The sequence below is a fragment of the Dipteris shenzhenensis genome, chromosome 12 (genome assembly GCF_047967505.1).
Source record: "Dipteris shenzhenensis isolate YYH24624 ecotype China chromosome 12, Dip_SZ_1.0, whole genome shotgun sequence".
In the NCBI taxonomy this organism is placed as follows: Eukaryota; Viridiplantae; Streptophyta; class Polypodiopsida; order Gleicheniales; family Dipteridaceae; genus Dipteris; species Dipteris shenzhenensis.
This window is the reverse complement of record NC_141607.1, coordinates 48,663,243-48,683,619: the sequence shown is the minus strand read 5'-3', so window position 1 is coordinate 48,683,619 and position 20,377 is coordinate 48,663,243.

The following is a 20,377-nucleotide window of genomic DNA, read 5'->3' as shown; positions in this document are numbered from 1 at the left end:
ACAATGGAAATAAATTAGAATGCAACAAAAGACACTTTATTATGTTGAAAAGAGGATGATACAAGACTGATGCCCAAAGGTAGAGTAATGAACTCTAACTATTGCCAAGGCATGTATACAAAGTCCCTTAGTGCCCTTGGGCTTCCTAAGACAAGGCATGTATACAAAATCCCTAAGTGCCCTTAGACAATAAACACAGTGACCCTTTTCCTATGGATTGCAACCAGTTGGGTGTCATCCATGAGGTCTACTAGGTAGGCCTTAATTGCATGCTGCATGGCAAGCAAGGCATCTCTAGAAATACATCATGGAGCCTCCACAACTCCACACCTGTAATACCGGGACATGGGACTATTGTTAAGGTTCTACATGACCTCGCGTACCACCCTTGTGAAGCTTGCCATGTGGATGAGTAGATCGATAGATTTTTTAATCTTTTTGATTTCCCGAAGTGCCACAGTCCCCGGCTTGAATCTGAATTGCCTCACTGGAGGAGGGCCTCTTTGTCCTTGATGTGGTGGGCCTCTTCTTGGATGTGGAGGGCCTCTTTGCCCTGGAACTGTGGAGCTAAGTTTCCTCTCCCCTGTGGGCATGGATGCCGATTCTCTACTCTTGTCTTGGTCCTCTGCTTTGTCCTTCATTGTTGCTCTTCCTAGTGCTCCTCCTCTGTGCTTTTTAAGTCATCGGCCTTTGCATCATGATCCTCATGTGCCTTCCTCTGTCCCTTTGTCTATGGACCTACCCCTTGGTCCCTCTCTGGCCTCTGAAATGGCAGTTTCTCCCTTTGATGGGGATCATCGAGGGGAGAGGAGGGGGGCTATCACTCTCTGTCTCTGAGTCTTGAGGTGCGTTTTGTTGTGCCAATCTCCTTGGTGCCTTGATCTTGGGCCTAGCCATGGAGGATGGAGAGAGTGTGCGAGAGAAAGGGTGAGGGTGCAAGAGAAAGGGTGGAAATGTCAAGGGCAAGTGGGAGGTGGTGTGGGAGTGGAGAGATCTTCAAATAATGCAATGAAAATGAGGACCCATTCTTTTATATAGGGCCCAAAAGCCTAATTTTTAAAAATACTTGCTTTTAATAAAAACCCTAAAAATTTTATAATTGGTGCAACCTTGAGCTAAATACTTATAATTAACATCCAATAACTCAAAATTTCTCATTTTTACTGCAACTCATGGCCATTATACATTGGCTTTATTGCAAATCACATAACTAAAATTACAAAGAAATTCTGGAACTTATGCATGGGCATACATTGGAAGAGTCTATGCCATCATTTTCATTTGTCTCCACTCATATGTGCCCTTGTTTAAGATGGGTTGCATGCCACCTTGCTGTTGAGATATCGAGCTCCACTCGCGATATGCCAGGGTGACCGTTGTGTATTTATGTCACCGACTTGTTAGTTGGAGATGCGGTTGGTACACCGCCCACGAATAATAGCTGGACGACAGCTATCCTTATCTACTCTAGTTTGTGGCTCAGTTAGTATGCCACCTTAGTTAGTTGAGTTTGGTTTGAGACCCACATATAGGGTTCTTCTATTTCTTTGTATTAGTGTTCTTTTGGCTTTCACAACTAAGAAGAGGAAAACTGTTTTCAGCCTCCACCTTTGTGTGTATTCCCCCATTGTGAAAGTGAGAAAGCCTCAAGTGAGACTCCTTCCCTCTCTCCCACTATCTTCACATGGTATCAGAGCCTTGTTCATGGTAAGGAGCTCAAGAAAGCAAGCCAAGTTCGTGGTGTCCTGGTAAGAGGACCAGTGTTGCTTTCCTATTTCGAGTTTGGGAGCAAATCTCTGTAGGTAGCACAGCCAGAAGTGCAGGAGTGCACTGTTTCAGATTGAGATGCCCTTCACGGTGTGGCGAGAGCGCAGTATTGAGGCCGTTTCGGGGCCCGTTTTGAAGACAGAAGTTCTTCGCAGGCACTTAGAAAAAGGCCCTGCTTTTTGCTGTGCGACCACTGCGCGCGCGGCTACTCGGTGAAAAGGTGTCGCAAAAATTGCATCGTATGCCTGTGTGCAGAGATATTGGGAGTTGCAGGTTCATGCCTGTTTCCTGTTGATGCAAAATCGTCACTAGGAAGTGACTGTGTGGTGAAATACCACTTTCGTCAGTTTTGCAGATCTGCCCGTGTGAGGCAAAAGTTGTGTTTTTTACAGTGACAGAATATTTTGCAGTGTTCTATAATGGCATCTGATTCTCTTTCACAGATTGTCACTGAAAAGATTGACAAGAATAACTTCCAAGCATGGAAGTTTAGAATGACGAATTTCTTGATGGGAAAAGGCTATTGGGAATTCATTACAGGAAATGAAGAAGAACCTGTTCTTCCTAATGTTCTCAGTCAACAAGAAATGCAGGCATTCAAAGGATGGCATGAGAGAGCCAGGAAGGTTATGTATTGGCTGTCTATCAGTATTTCGGACTCCATGATTATGCATATTCAGGATGCAAATACGCCAAAGGAGGCATGGAATACTTTAGCAAAAATGTACAGCACAAATACGCAAGCCAGGAAAATGCAGCTCAAGCAGGAGCTGCACAATGTGCAGAGAGAAAACATGAGCATCAATGACTACCACATGAAGGTGAAGAAAATTGCGGATGCACTTGCTTCCATTGGGTCGCCAGTGGATGATGATGATTTGGTTTCTGTGACCTTGAATGGTCTAGGAAAGGATTATGCACAATTCCGGACATCCATTGCCGTCCGTGAAAAATTTCCAGATTTTGAGGAGTTGATTGCTCTTCTAATTTCTGAAGAGCAGAGAAATGGGGGTGCATCTTCTTCAGCAGGAACTTCAAAAGAAACTGTCTTCTACTCAAATGCTAGCAGAGGTAGAGGCAGAGGTAGAGGAGGCCGTGGTAGAAATCAGAATATGCAGCAAACGCAAGAAAACCAGTCCTATGCAGGAGGACATGGTAACTCTAGAGGCAGGGGGAGCCAAAGAGGCCGTGGTGGATGGCAGAGAAGCCAAAATGCAAACAGCAATGTTGAATGCTACTATTGTGGCAAAATGGGTCATATGGCTAAAGACTGCTACAAAAAGCAGAATGACATTATGAGTGGAAAATTGCAGCAAGGCAATTATGCATCCTCTAGTAGATAGGGTGATGACAGAAATGAGCATTTGTTTATGGTGCAGCATATGACAAATTCTGTAACAAGTGCAGAAGAAAGCAATGATGTGTGGTATGTTGACTCGGGTGCGTCAAACCACATGACAGGTCACGCTGAATGGATGCAGGATGCAAGGAAAATGGAAAAACCAGGATTTGTGGAGACTGGTGATGATACTGCACATCCTATTGTGCAGATTGGCAAAATTCCTTTGTCTATGCAGGATGGGAAAAAGAAATACTTGTCTGATGTATTTCATGTCCCGAACATCACCAAGAACCTGGTTTCTGTTGGTCAGATGGTTGAGCAGGGCTTGCAAGTCAGATTTAATCCTCATGGATGCTTTGTTGAGGATATGAAAAATAATGGTCGCTTGATAGCAAAAGGAAAGAAGAAGGGTAGGATGTTTACGTTGGATGCGGACATGCCTGAATTGAGTGCAGCAATGTTTGCACATGGGACCGGTGTAGTTGCAGATATTGATATCTGGCACAAACGCATTGGTCATGTTAATATACAGTGACTTAAATCAATGCAAGCCCAAAATATTGTTGCAGGATTGCCTAAATTCAAGGTTGCAGAAATGCACAAGGTTTGTGAAGCCTGTCAATTTGGGAAAGAGGCAAGGAAACCTTTTCCTAGGCATGTTCAAGAGAGTAAAAAGCCATTGGAATTAATCCACTCTGATGTGTGGACTACAAAAGCTGCATCTATTGGAGGCTGTCACTATTTTGTCACATTTATTGATGACTTCAGCAGAAAACTGTGGGTGTAGAAAAGTGAAGTGTTTGGGCACTTCAAAGCTTTTAAAGCTATGGTTGAAAAAGAAACAGGCCTGCAAATAAAATGCCTAAGGTCAGATGGAGGGGGAGAGTACCTCTCAAATGAGTTTGCAAGGTTCTTGCAGGAGCATGGTATAAAGCAGCAATATTCATGCAGTCATACCCCACAGCAAAATGGAATTGCAGAAAGAAAAAACAGGCATATTAGAGAGGTATCTCGGGCTATGCTAAATGAAAAAGATCTACCAGATTATTATTGGGCTTTATTATTGGGCTGAAGCAGTTGCTACAGCAGTCTATATAATGAACAGGACTCCCACTGCAACAATACATGGCATGACGCCAGAGGAGATGTATACTGGTAGGAAACCAGATATTTCTCATTTGAAGATTTTTGGTTGCATTGCCTATGTCCATGTGCTAGATGAGTTGAGGTCCAAAATGGATCCAAAAGCTGAGAAGTGCATCTTTATTGGTTATTCTCTGCAGCAGAAAGGGTATAGATGCTATAACCCTTCTACACGTAAGTTCACAGTGAGCAGAGATGTTGTTTTTGATGAGATGAGCAGCTGGTATAAACCAGTAAATGTGATGATTGATGTAGATGCACAAAATGGTAATGCTGCACAGAATGCACAGCAGCAATCACAAAATATCAGTGGACCTGGAGTGTCCTCTACCAGTGGTTCACATACTTCGCCATGGACAGGCAGATTGAGATCAGGAGAATCCCCTCAAAGCAATGCAGAGAGTGGTACACAGGTATCACGAAAAGGAAAAGAGAATGTAGATCAGCCCATGTATGATGTGAATGCAGGTCACTCTTGTGTGGATGGTGAATCCAGTGGCTCAGAATAGAGCATTGATGATGAGTTGGGTATTCCTTCTGTTGTTACACCTGGAGTAAGGAAGACCAGGGATGTTTTGAGAGCACCTGGAAGTGAGCCTATTTTGTGCAGGTCTACCAGGGTTAGGTATCCTGTGGATAGGCTGACATATGATGGATTTACAGCCATTCACTATGCCTATATGATCAAAGTGATACAGGAACCAGAACCCACTTCTTTTGAGCAAGCCATGGGAAATGAAAAATGGAAGAAAGCCATGGATGAAGAAATGGATGCCTTGGATGCTAATACTACATGGGAATTGGTGCCTTTGCCTAAAGGCAAGAATGCAATTGGCTGTAAGTGGGTTTATAAGATCAAGCACAATGCAGATGGTTCTGTGAATAGATACAAGGCAAGATTAGTTGTCAAGGGGTATGCACAGACATATGGCATTGATTATGAAGAAACTTTCAGCCCGGTTGCAAGGATGGCAACCGTAAGAGCAGTCATTGCTATGGTTGCATCAAAGGGATGGTCTTTACATCAGATGGATGTAAAGAATGCCTTCTTGCATGGTGATTTGCAAGAAGAGGTCTTTATGGAGCAGCCAGCAGGTTATGTTCATGCTACTCATCCTGAGTTTGTTTGCAGGTTGAAGAAAGCCTTGTATGGCTTGAAGCAAGCACCTAGAGCATGGTCTGACAAGATAGGATAGTATCTTGTCACTATTGGCTTTCATATTTCCAAGGCAGATTTCTCACTCTATGTGAGAAAAACAGAGAAAGGGATTATGCTGCTGGTCATTTATGTTGATGATTTGATCATCACAAGTGATAGTGATGAAGATATCCTTCATGTGAAAATGCTATTGAGGCAGAAGTTTGAGATGAAGGATTTGGGAGAGCTGCGTTATTTCTTGGGCATTGAGGTGATTAGATCACCAAGTGGGATACAGCTCTTGCAGAGGCACTATGGATTGGACATGCTGTCCAAATATGGGATGACAGGCTGTAAGCCTATTTCAGTTCCTTCGGAGTAGAATGTGAAGCTGAGCACAGATGCAGGTGAGCTTCTAGAAGACCCTACTATGTACAGACGCATAGTAGGAAGTTTGATTTACATGACTATTACCAGGCCAGATTTGAGCTATGCTGTTGGGTTGGTAAGTCAGTTTATGCAGGCTCCAAGGAAACCGCATTTGGATGCGGCTAGACGCATACTCAGGTATGTGAAGTCCACATTGCAGTATGGACTATTTTATGAGGCTGGGGTTCAGATACAGTTGCATGGATACACTGATGCTGATTGGGCTGGTAGTATTTCTGATAGACGATCTACCAGTGGATATGTGTTCTCTTTTGGGAGTGCTGGGTCACTTGGAGCAGCAAGAAACAGCCTACAGTTGCCTTGTCGAGCACAGAGGCTGAGTACAGGGGTGTAGCAATGGCTGCATGTGAGGTAGCATGGTTGCATAAGCTACTCTATGATATGCATCAGTCTACAAATGGGCCAGTTGTCATTTATTGTGACAACATGAGCAGCATACACTTGGCAAAGAACCCAGTCTTTCATGCTAGAACAAAGCACATTGAGGTGCATTATCACTATGTGCGGGAGAAGGTTTTACTAGGTCTTATTGATCTAGTTTATGTTAGCACAGAGGATCAGGTAGCTGACATATTCACGAAAGCATTGGGCGCAGAGAAGCTGCACAAGTTCAGAGACCTGCTTGGTGTGCAGGATTTGGGATTGAGCTCGAGGGGGAGTGTTGAGATATCGAGCTCCACTCGCGATATGCCAGGGTGACCGTTGTGTATTTATGTCACCGACTTGTTAGCTGGAGATGCGGTTGGTACACCGCCCACGAATAATAGCTGGACGACAGCTATCCTTATCTACTCTAGTTTGTGGCTCAGTTAGTATGCCACCTTAGTTAGTTGAGTTTGGTTTGAGACCCACATATAGGGTTCTTCTATTTCTTTGTATTAGTGTTCTTTTGGCTTTCACAACTAAGAAGAGGAAAACTGTTTTCAGCCTCCACCTTTGTGTGTATTCCCCCATTGTGAATGTGAGAAAGCCTCAAGTGAGACTCCTTCCCTCTCTCCCATTATCTTCACACTTGCATGATTCTAACTTGCATTTGATGAGTTGTATATTCTTCTTCGACATTTCGTGTTAACATCGTGCACTGCATGGGACACTAAGGACTCTTTAAATGCTAGTGTTACAGCTACTCTTATTTTGATACGCATGTACCACCATTGAACTATTGGGATTGAATTAGTTCTACCACCCCCATGTTGGGTCGCTTTGTTATATACACAACGTGCTTGCCAATGTGATCTTTCCATGCCATATATGGTGCATGAGCATATGAAATGTGCTACCAACAAATAGAAAAACAAGTTAGTAATTAAAGGACCATTCAATATGCACATCTCAATGTCCAAGTTAGAGATTACCATGTACAGTTTGAAATGATTCTTTCCCCAAGCTATCTCCATATTTCAAAGTCATTCACAGCATTGATGAAACACTGTGCATCACATCATCTTTGAATATTTTCTTTTGTAGTAAAGGTATCAAGCTATCAAGAGCGAGCCTTTTCCAATCTTTTTTGTCCCTTCCCCCCTCGTTCTTAATAGGCATTGTGTAACTTTCTCCATACATCAAACTCATTAGCATGTTTGAGCTTGTCATTCTTCTTCTTTGCTGAAAGGAATTTTAAAGCCTTGACACCACCACAGCTTGTCTTACAAGGAACATTGCCTATTTTTCCATATGATCTTTTCTCATCTTTTGTAATCGTTACTTGCCCAAAGTGTAGTCCCATATTTGAAAGAACCTTTTCAATTCTTGCAATCATCCTCTCACTCTTCTGTTGGGGCTTCAAGTTATATGTATCAATGATTTATAGATGCACCAACTTTTCAATTATTCTCACAATAGCATGAAGCGCACAAATGTGTACTCGCTCAAGAGGAATTTTAAAAATTGGGCTCCATGATGGATCTTTCCTTGGACAATCCCTATCTAGTGCCTTAGTTTGATCTATCCCTGCCAGTGCAGAGGCCCATTAGTTTTGATTCTTTTTACCACTCTTTGCAAGCACTCTCATTTGCATGCACAGTGGACAAGGATGGCTTGTATTTGATCCATGTGCCACATTAAACATACATTTAATAGTCTTGAGGTCAGCATAACTAAATGACATTCTACACGGTAGGATCCATAGCCCTCAATTCAAGTAGCTCACCATTGTTATGACCTTTGATCACACTTTAGATATCGGTTTGGTAAAAAAACCACTTCAAAATTGAATGTGACTCTTTTGGCACTTGCAAAAAAGCTCACATGTTATTTCAAAATATTCTAAGTCTTTTTACATTACTACATTAAAATTCAAATTTCCATCAGACCTCAAAGGTGGCCAACCACCAAATCTCCTATTCTAATTGCACACTGAACTGTCTTGCATCATCAAGCTCAACTTCAAGGTCCAATATTCTATTCATCATTGTCAAACTAACTCTTCCTAATTTTTGACCTTTGACCACTTCACTTTCGTCAAGCTTTAGTACAATCTTCAAAGTACCATTGCATTCCTCCATAGGCATATCATAAAACTTCACCATGGCTTTTAGAACTCTTCGTACATCCATCACAAAGTTGTTGTCGACTATTGATTCTAATTCTTTAGACTCTGCAACCTTTGTTTTCAAAGTTAGTGTATCACATACATGCTGGGGCTCACTGACTAAATCAACTATGCCCAAATTGAGTGCATGCTTGGCCTTATCATCATTAGTTAGTTTAGGAAGTGGGGCTTGAACTTTTACTCCCATAGAAAGACATGCTATTTTTAAGCTCTTAAATCATGAGGGGAGAATTGGGGTCTCAAAAGGGCCTCATAAGAAATGGATTAAGAAATGGATTAGTCCCAATGAAGGGGCCAAGGTAGGTCTCAAAAAGTCCTAACCCCCTCTCACCTAGGTGGGTTAAGCCCAAAAGTGACCCCACCTCTTACCCTCTTACACAACTCTTACTCCTATGTGGGAACCAAAAAGTTCAAAATTCAAAATTCAAATTTTGAATTCTCTCCCTCCTCTCTCCTCCCTCCCTCCCTCCCCCTCCCTCACTCCCCCTCTTCACTCCCTCCCCCTCCCTCCTCCTCCGCCTCCCCTCTCCTCCCCTCCCCCTCCCCCTCCTCACTCCCTCCTCCCCCTTCCTCCTCCTCCCCCTCCCTCCCTCCCTCCTCCACGCCTGCTCCTCTTGCCCTCCCCCTCCTTCCCTTCTCCATGCCTGCTCCTCCTCCCCTCCCCCTCCCTCCTCCTACATCGCTGCTCCTCCTCCCCCCCCTCTTGCTCCTCCCTCCTCCCTCCCTCCTCCTCCATGCCTACTCCTCCTCACCCTCCACACCTAGTGATTTGTGTTGAGATATCGAGCTCCACTCGAGATATGCCAGGGTGACCGTTGTGTACTTATGTCACCGACTTGTTAGCTGGAGATGCGGTTGGTACACCGCCCACGAATAATAGCTGGATGACAGCTATCCTTATCTACACTAGTTCGTGGCTCAGTTAGTATGCCACCTTAGTTAGTTGAGTTTGGTTTGAGACCCACATATAGGGTTCTTCTATTTTTCTTTGTACTTGAGTTCTTTTGGCTTTCATAACTAAGAAGAGGAAAACTGTTTTCAGCCTCCACCTTTGTGTGTATTCCCCCATTTGTGCATGTGAGAAAGCCGTAAGTGAGACTCCTTCCCTCTCTCCCACTATCTTCACATGGTATCAGAGCCTTGTTCGTGGTAAGGAGCTCAAGAAAGCAAGCCAAGTTCGTGGTGTCCTGGTAAGAGGACAAGTGTTGCTTTCCTTTTTCGAGTTTGGGAGCAAATCTCTGCAGGTAGCACAGTCGGAAGTGCAAGAGTGCATTGTCTCAGATTGAGACGCCCTTCGCGGTGTGGCGAGAGCGCAGTATATGCTGCGGGGGACGGCGAAGCCCTCAATAACTTTATTTTTCTGATTTGAGGCCGTTTCGGGGGCCGTTTTGAAGGCGGAAGTTCTTCGCAGGCACTCAGAAAAAGGCCCTGTTTTTTGCTGTGCGACCACTGCGCGGCTAGTCGGTGGAAAGGTGCCGCAGAAATTGCATCGTATGCTTGTGTGCAGAGATATTGGGAGTTGCAGATTCATGCCTATTGCCTGTTGATGCAAAATCGTCACTAGGAAGTGACTGTGTGGTAAAATACCACTCTCGTCGGTTTTGCAGATCTGCAGGCAAAAGCTGTGTTTTTTGCAGTGACAGAATATTTTGCAGTGTTTTGTAATGGCATCTGATTCTCTTTCACAGATTGTCACTGAAAAGCTTGACAAGAACAACTTCCAGGCATGGAAGTTTAGAATGACGAATTTCTTGATGGGAAAAGGCTATTGGGAATTCATTACAGGAAATGAAGAAGAACCTGTTCTTCCTAATGTTCCCAGTCAACAGGAAATGCAGGCATTCAAAGGATGGCATGAGAGAGCCAGGAAAGTTATGTACTGGCTGTCTATCAGTATTTCGGACTCCATGATTGTGCATATTCAGGATGCAAATACGCCAAAGGAGGCATGGGATACTTTGGCAAAAATGTATAGCACAAATACGCAAGCCAGGAAAATGCAACTCAAACAGGAGTTGCACAATGTGCAGAGAGAAAATTTGAGCATAAATGACTACCACATGAAAGTGAAGAAAATTGCAGATGCACTTGCTTCCATTGGGTCGCCAGTGGATGATGATGATTTGGTCTCTGTTACCTTGAATGGTCTAGGAAAGGATTATGCACAGTTCCGGACATCCATTGCCGTCCGTGAAAACTTTCCAGATTTTGAGGAGTTGATTGCTCTTCTAATTTCTGAAGAGCAGAGAAATGGGGGTGCATCTTCTTCAGCAGGAACTTCAAAAGAAACTGTCTTCTACTCAAATGCTGGCAGAGGTAGAGGCAGAGGTAGAGGAGGCCGATCTGCAGGCCGTGGTAGAAATCAGAATATGCAGCAAACGCAAGAAAACCAGTCCTATGCAGGAGGACGTGGTAACTCTAGAGGCAGGGGGAGCCAAAGAGGCCGTGGTGGATGGCAGAGAAGCCAAAATGCAAACAGCAATGTTGAATGCTACTATTGTGGCAAAATGGGTCATATGGCTAAAGACTGCTACAAAAAGCAGAATGACATTTTGAGTGGAAAATTGCAGCAAGGCAATTATGCATCCTCTAGTAGACAGGGTGATGACAGAAATGAGCATTTGTTTATAGTGCAACATATGACAAATTTTGTAACAAGTGCAGAAGAAAGCAATGATGTGTGGTATGTTGACTCGGGTGTGTCAAACCACATGACAGGTCACGCTGAATGGATGCAGGATGCAAGAAAAATGGAAAAACCAGGATTTGTGGAGACTGGTGATGATACTGCACATCCTATTGTGCAGATTGGCAAAATTCCTTTGTCTATGCAGGATGGGAAAAAGAAATACTTGTCTGATGTATTTCATGTCCCGAACATCACCAAGAACCTGCTTTCTATTGGTCAGATGGTTGAGCAGGGCTTGCAGGTCAGATTTAATCCTCATGGATGCTTTGTTGAGGATATGAAAAATAATGGTCGCTTGATAGCAAAAGGAAAGAAGAAGGGTAGGATGTTTACGTTGGATGCGGACATGCCTGAATTGAGTGCAGCAATGTTTGCACATGGGACCGGTGTAGCTGCAGATATTGATATTTGGCACAAACGCATTGGTCATGTTAATATACAGCGACTTAAATCAATGCAAGCCCAAAATATTGTTGCAGGATTGCCTAAATTCAAGGTTGCAGAAATGCACAAGGTTTGTGAAGCCTGTCAATTTGGGAAACAGGCAAGGAAACCTTTTCCTAGGCATGTTCAAGAGAGTAAAAAGCCATTGGAATTAATCCACTCTGATGTGTGGACTACAAAAGCTGCATCTATTGGAGGCTGTCACTATTTTGTCACATTTATTGATGACTTCAGCAGAAAACTGTGGGTGTATTTTATGAAAAAGAAAAGTGAAGTGTTTGGGCACTTCAAAGCTTTCAAAGCTATGGTTGAAAAAGAAACAGGCCTGCAAATAAAATGCCTAAGGTCAGATGGAGGGGGAGAGTACCTCTCAAATGAGTTTGCAAGGTTCTTGCAGGAGCATGGTATAAAGCAGCAATATTCATGCAGTCATACCCCACAGCAAAATGGAATTGCAGAAAGAAAAAACAGGCATATTGGAGAGGTGTCTCGGGCTATGCTAAATGGAAAAGATCTACCAGATTATTATTGGGCTGAAGCAGTTGCTACAGCAGCCTATATAATGAACAGGACTCCCACTGCAGCAATACATGGCATGACGCCAGAGGAGATGTATACTGGTAGGAAACCAGATATTTCTCATTTGAAGATTTTTGGTTGCATTGCCTATGTCCATGTGCCAGATGAGTTGAGGTCCAAGTTGGACCCAAAAGCTGAGAAGTGCGTCTTTATTGGTTATTCTCTGCAGCAGAAAGGGTATAGATGCTATAACCCTTCTACACGTAAGTTCACAGTGAGCAGAGATGTTGTTTTTTATGAGATGAACAGCTGGTATAAACCAGTAAATGTGATGATTGATGTAGATGCACAAAATGGTAATGCTGCACAGAATGCACAGCAGCAATCACAAAATATCAGTGGACCTGGAGTGTCCTCTACCAGTGGTTCACATGCTTCGCCATGGACAGGCAGCTTGAGATCAGGAGAATCCCCTCAAAGCAATGCAGAGAGTGGTACGCAGGTATCACGAAAAGGAAAAGAGAAGGTAGATCAGCCCATGTATGATGTGAATGCAGGTCACTCTTGTGTGGATGGTGAATCCAGTGGCTCAGAACAGAGCATTGATGATGAGTTGGGTATTCCTTCTGTTGTTACACCTGGAGTAAGAAAGACCAGGGATGTTTTGAGAGCACTTGGAAGTGAGCCTATTTTGCGCAGGTCTACCAGGGTTAGGTATCCTGTGGATAGGCTGAAACATGATGGATTTACAGCCATTCACTATGCCTATATGGTCAAAGTGATACAGGAACCAGAACCCACTTCTTTTGAGTAAGCCATGGGAAATGAAATGCCTAAAGGCAAGAATGCAATTGGCTGTAAGTGGGTTTATAAGATCAAGCACAATGCAGATGGTTCTGTGAATAGATACAAGGCAAGATTAGTTGTCAAGGGGTATGCACAGACATATGGCATTGATTATGAAGAAACGTTTAGCCCGGTTGCAAGGATGGCAACTATAAGAGCAGCCATTGCTATGGCTGCATCAAAGGGATGGTATTTACATCAGATGGATGTAAAGAATGCCTTCTTGCATGGTGATTTGCAAGAAGAGGTATTTATGGAGCAACCAGCAGGTTATGTTCATGCTACTCATCCTGAGTTTGTTTGCAGGTTGAAGAAAGCCTTGTATGGCTTGAAGCAAGCACCTAGAGCATGGTCTGACAAGATAGGACAGTATCTTGTCACTATTGGCTTTCAGATTTCCAAGGCAGATTTCTCACTCTATGTGAGAAAAACAGAGAAAGGGATTACGCTGCTGGTCATTTATGTTGATGATTTGATCATCACAGGTGATAGTGATGAAGATATCCTTCATGTGAAAATGCTATTGAGGCAGAAGTTTGAGATGAAGGATTTGGGAGAGCTGCGTTATTTCTTGGGCATTGAGGTGATTAGATCACCAAGTGGGATACAGCTCTTGCAGAGGCAGTATGGATTGGACATGCTGTCCAAATATGGGATGACAGGCTGTAAGCCTATTTCAGTTCCTTTGGAGCAGAATGTGAAGCTGAACACAGATGCAGGTGAGCTTCTGGAAGACCCTACTATGTACAGACGCATAATAGGATGTTTGATTTACATGACTATTACCAGGCCAGATTTGAGCTATGCTGTTGAGTTGGTAAGTCAGTTTATGCAGGCTCCAAGGAAACCGCATTTGGATGCGGCTAGACGCATACTCAGGTATGTGAAGTCCACATTGCAGTATGGACTATTTTATGAGGCTGGGGTTCAGATACAGTTGCATGGATACACTGATGCTGATTGGGCTGGTAGCATTTTGTTGGGGTAAAGGGCAGTGTGCCCACCCACTTGTACAGTGCCCATGTATACTCATATATATATGATAGAGGAATAAGCTGAAGTAGCTTTTGCTCCACCACCATTGGTGTCTCCTATCCCTTTGTGTGTGCGCTCTCCTCTTCCACAACTGGTATCAGAGCCCACGGTGTTCAATCTACGAGGAGCTCTCTGAGCTTGGTAATGGAGCTGTCAGGAGGCTGATGGCCGTCGAGCACGAGCATGGAAGGAGCTATTTGTTGGCGATGAGTGGTGGCTATGGCGATGGCGGAGCTCGTGGCGATGGTGTTGGAGTTGCCGTGAGTAGTCCGTTGTGGGAGGAGGCTTATGCTCAATGAGCTACTTGGCTCATGGGACTTCGCTTGGCTTGTGAGCCCATTCGTTGTGATTGTGAGTCATGGTTGCTTTCAACGTGCCAAAAATGAGATGGCGTTGGACGATGCAAGCTGCATGGAGAGAAGAGTTGACGATGCCGAGGAGCCATTGTAGAGCTGTTTGCTCTATTGAGTCACCATCTTGAACGTGGCTGGGCCGAGAGGGCGCTTGGAGCATGTATTCCTGTGGAGGCTTCACATTGATGAAGCTGGAGCTGCCTCAGTCTTTGGAGATGTTCTAGTCTTGGCATAGTTCTTTGCCATTGTCTCTAGCTCATCTGGGAGCTGTTGGGGAGCCTCTGGATTGCATGATTGATGCAGTTGAATGCTTGGGGGATAGCCGGTGTTGCATTTGAGATCTTGGAGCTGAGCATTGGCTGATTTTGGTCTCTTTGCGGGACATTTTGCAGAAGTACGCCTTGTGGACATTGTGTGGGATATGTGCTTGTGCACTATGCAGCTTCTTTTGGTTGCAGTTGAGCTTTGTTAGCTCGTGTTTTCCCGTGCATTTGGGTCCTTGTACGGACATACTCTGGTGCATCTTAGTCCTTGTGAACATTCCGTTACATTTAGTTAGTGGGTTGCATATCTTTTTTGCAGATACATCACTTTGGCAGTGGCAGTGACACATGCTTTGACAGTGGTACATGCTTGGTTGAGATGCATTGACAGTTTGTTGGATGCATGGTTATTTGCCTATGTTGGATACATACAGTGGTACGGTGATGTATTGAGATCCTGTCAGATTTGCATCATTTGGAGCACATTTTGGGGCTGTTTTGCCAGTGCTTTTGGGCTATTTAATTGCTGATCTATGAGCATTCTTGGGGCTGATTTGGTTGGGCATTGTACTTGCCATTTTGCTGGTGTTGCAGTTGACATACTGGGTGATCTGCTGGATGTATTTTGACCATTTTTGGGGCTGTTTTTTGCCGGAGCAGATGAGTGCTGTAAAGGGCAGCAAACATTCAAAGAAGCTGCTGTTGCTGTTTTGATGACAAAACAGTCATTTTCAGGACTGAATATCTCTTTCCTGGTGCGGAATTGCACTTTGTGCCGAACTGGAAAGTTGTAGTTCACAGAAAATACTACAACTTTGCTTTTGGAAGCAAGTTGATCCGGTATAAGCTGCATGAGTTACAGCCTCTGCAAAACCACAAAAAGTTGCAGTCTGCTGTCTATTTGTGACCAATGTGCAGGAAGCTGTTTTTCAGGTGAGAATATCTGAGAATCCAGAAGGATTTGGCTCTTAAGGTCAACTGAGAAGTTGTAGATCTTTCTACCAGCTACAACTTTGCTGTTTACAGCTTTGGCATCCGATCTTTCAGTGAAAAGATATCGCTGTTCAAATACAGGGACAGCGTGTTATTTTGCCCAAAGTGACTGTGAGGTATTGTTGTAGGAATTTCTCTTGCACAACAGTGAATTGGGAACTCACAGTAAATTACAGAAAGTGATTGGAATCTCACTTCAGTCCAAGGGCATTATTGGCATTTTGGCAAGTCACTTTGGCACATTTGGCAAGTGGTGAATGCTTGATTTTGTTGCCAAACAATTGCGCGCTTGAGGTGATGCATTGGTGATGCAGTAAATGCCATTTCGATGCATTATGGGTTTGCATTGGTGGATGCTGCACTGATGTTTATGGATAGTTGAGCTGAGCTCCTATTTCCATTGGTTGAGCAGGCATTGCTCATTTGGTTCAGTGCATTTCTTACTTGGATTGCTAGGCATTGGCAGGTTACTGGGCTGCATACATACTTGTTTATGCCTCTTTATGGCTGAGTGCTTTTGAGCATTGGATCAGCCAGTTTATTTGGAGACCTAATTGGTCTGGACAACACTATATTTTTTGGTCATTTGGGTTGCCTATTGCACTATACTGCTCTTTGGTTGTGACCTATTGTGCCACAGATATGGCATCTACAGCTGGTAGTGCCCTCTTTGATATTGAGAGGTTGGATGGATCAAACTTTCAGTATTGGAAAGAGCAGATTTATGATGTGTTAGTGCAGAAGAGGCAGCATAAGCCCATTCAATGCAAAGGTGTCAAGCCTAATAGCATTAAACAGAGTGATTGGGATGACATGGATGAGCAAGCATGCTCTATCATTCAGTCATCACTCTCAAAGTCAGTCTACTTGCAGGTACAGGATGGTGTACAGGGTGTAGATTGCCATGCATATGAGTTCTATACTCGTATATGCCGGATGTATGACCATGATAGTGTTATGTTACAACATGATGGGCTGAAATGTATTGATGGGCTGAATTATCACTCCAAAGGTAGATCTATTGGTAGAAACAGGTCATGTTCAAGGGGGAATTCCAGGAGCAAGTCTAGCTCTCGGACTTGTGTTAGATGTTTCTATTGTGGAAAGTATGGCTGTATTGCTGGAAATGGCTGAGAAAATACAAGAAGAAGAGCAAGGTTAAGAATGACATGAAGAAGGAGAAGAAGCATGTTGAGCTTCAAGGCGTGGATGCCAGGGTTTCCACTGACAGTAGCAGTGATGAAGGCATTCTTTTGTCTATGTCTGACACCTCCTTTTTGGCCACTGATGTACCCATTCTCGGCGATTGGATGTTAGATCCATGTGCTTCATGTCATATGACCCCTCATAGGTCATGGTTCAGTGCATATCAGGAATGCATTGTGGAGAGTGGTTTGATGGGCATTGATCATTCTATGGATGTCTATGGTTATGGGGATATCCACCTTGTTATGCCTAGTGGCTCTATTCTTGTTCTACAGAGGGTTAGACATATACCAGGACTTGCTACGAGCAAGATCAGTACTAGTTGGTTGAGGCAGGTTATCATGTCTCTTTGGGTGATCATGCATGGAAGATTGCTAGAGGCAATCTGGTTATGGCTAGGGGATCACGGGTTGGATTCTCTTATGCATTGCATGTATCAGGTGTCCAGGATAAGATGCTTATGATTAGTAAGCAGCCATCAGCTAGTTTATGGTATGCCAGACTTGGACATATGTCTACTGCAGGTATGGAAGCCCTTACAACATTGAGATATATTCCTGTTATGGATGTCTCTCAAATTTTATGTCATGATTGTGATGATGGTCAGTAGTCAGGATCCTCCTTTGTGAGGAAGACAGTTAGTGAGAGGTATCTTGAGCCATTGCAGTTGGTTCATAGTGCAGTTTGTGGGCCTATGCCTACCGTTTCACTGGGTGGCGCCTCTTACTTTGTGACATTTATTGATGCTGCTACAAAGTACATATGGGTATATCCGATTCGGCAGAAGCATGATGTATATGATACATTTCAGCGCTTCTTGGGTAATGCCAAAAATCAGTCAGGAAAGAAGCTATTGAGCTTGATGACTGATGGTGATGCAGAGTTTACCTCTCCTAGATTTTAGCATCTATGTGATACACTTGGTATCAAGAGGGTGTTGACCACTCCTCATCTTTTTGCTCACGATGCCTTGGCAGAAGGCATAAATCGGATTCTATTGGACAGGATTGGTAGCATGCTACGATATGTAGGTCTTACCGAATGCTATTGGGCTGAGGCATGTAAGACAGCTGCATACTTGCTTAACAGGTCACCCAGGAGATCTCTGAATGGTAGAGTGCCATTTGACTTCTTGACAGGCAAGGCACCATGTTATGAGCATTTACGTGTGTTTGGCTGCGAGGCTTATGCTCATGGTTCCCGATCGAGGAGGTGTATCTTCCTTGGATATAGTGAGTCCAGTAAGGACTACAGGTTATGGGATTCTTCAACTAGAGAGTTGATACGCAGCCATAATGTCTATTTCAGAGAGGATGCTATGTTTAGACAGCCCAAGACTATGGATAGCAGGAGAGTGGTGTTCCAGGAGGGTGTAAGTGCACTGATACCTCCGAATTCTATGCAGGGACAGCCCATATCCCTTGGAGTGGGAGGTTTTTCCCACGGTGAGCAGGTTATAAAGTTGGGACAGCCACGATTACTTCCTGATTTTGGTCAGAGACGATCAGATGTCTCAAGTATTCCACAGGTTTATACTCCTATGGAGATTGTTGATGCATCTTCTATGGACAGTTACAGTTTACTCCCAGGATGCGGAGTGCCTCTTGCAGATGAGCATGAGGCTATGCATGGTGAGGAGGATACCTTGGCTAATGATGCCCGGTATGATCCATTGGCTGGTTATGCTAGGACAGATGTGGTTTCTGCAGTTATTGACTCGGGTCATATTGTGCATGGGCAGAAATCATTGATGTGTTTGCTTCGTAAGTGCCTCCATGGCCAGAAGCAATTCCCTCGAGCTTGGCTTCATAGGTTTGATACCGTTATGAGAGCTCAGGATGTGATGCGCAGTGAGACAGGTTATGGTCTCAGTATTCAGGAGGTCGCTATCCTTCTGAGGTTACTTGCCATATGGTTCCTTATGGACAGGGATGCTTTGCAGTGGGAGCTGCATGGTCTTGATGATGTTTGTCGGATCCTTGGTTGTTTCAGTATGGAGAGGGGGAAGTTATGGAGTACTCCATTGCCTGTATTGGCTCCATACTTGAAACACAGTAGGTTTGACGATCACAGATCAGTTGAGCAGCAAGTTATGGTTGATATGGCAGCCATAGTACTTCATGCATCCATGACTGTGTTGAGACTTGGTTCTCACATGTTTGCCATTGGGGCTACACTTCTAGTTCTTGCTTCCGTTGTAGTGGGAGTTGGTAGCATGATTATGGCAGATTTTGGCAGTAGGGAAGCGGTTGTGGACATCAGGTCCTTATGCTTCCAGGAGCAGCATGCAGGTGATGCAGGTTGGGTAGACCAGCAGAGGTCTATTGTAGGTTATGTGCTTATGGTCACAGGTGGTACAGAGACATTTTCTCTGCACAGTGATAGTTCGGGTGCTATGGACTTAGCACAGGAGCACGTGGTGGTGAGAGTTCACTCTCCCAGTGAGATCTGGCATGGGATCTTCGTTGATAGGCATCTACAGCTTGTCATTTTCTATCCTGCAGACCTGATGTCTGCTAGCAGCTTATCCTCTATGCACTTTGCACATTGTAAAGTGCTGATGGGCATAGGATGATGGTCTAGTCCTCTTGTTTTTCAGCCTATGGCTGATTGTATTATATGTGTACTATACTCCCTTAAAGGCACACTGCCTTTAAGTGGGAGGTTGTTGGGGTAAAGGGCAGTGTGCCCACCCACTTGTACAGTGCCCATGTATACTCATATATATATGATAGAGGAATAAGCTGAAGTAGCTTTTGCTCCACCACCATTGGTGTCTCCTATCCCTTTGTGTGTGCGCTCTCCTCTTCCACACATTTCTGATAGACGATCTACCAGTGGATATGTGTTCTCTTTTGGGAGTGCTGCAGTCACTTGGAGCAGCAAGAAACAGCCTACAGTTGCCTTGTCGAGCACAGAGGCTGAGTACAGGGGTGCAGCAATGGCTGCATGTGAGGTAGCTTGGTTGCATAAGCTACTCTATGATATGCATCAGTCTACAGATGGGCCGGTTGTCATTTATTGTGACAACATGAGCAGTATACACTTGGCAAAGAACCCAGTCTTTCATGCCAGAACAAAGCACATTGAGGTGCATTATCACTATGTGCGGGAGAAGGTTTTACTAGGTCTTATTGATCTAGTTTATGTCAGCACAGAGGATCAGGTAGCTGACATATTCACGAAAGCATTGGGCGCAGAGAAGCTGCGCAAGTTCAGAGACCTGCTTGGTGTGCAAGATTTGGGATTGAGCTCGAGGGGGAGTGTTGAGATATCGAGCTCCACTCGAGATATGCCAGGGTGACCGTTGTGTACTTATGTCACCGACTTGTTAGCTGGAGATGCGGTTGGTACATCGCCCACGAATAATAGCTGGATGACAGCTATCCTTATCTACACTAGTTCGTGGCTCAGTTAGTATGCCACCTTAGTTAGTTGAGTTTGGTTTGAGACCCACATATAGGGTTCTTCTATTTTTCTTTGTACTTGAGTTCTTTTGGCTTTCACAACTAAGAAGAGGAAAACTGTTTTCAGCCTCCACCTTTGTGTGTATTCCCCCATTTGTGCATGTGAGAAAGCCGTAAGTGAGACTCCTTCCCTCTCTCCCACTATCTTCACAATTTGCCCCCCTTTCCTCC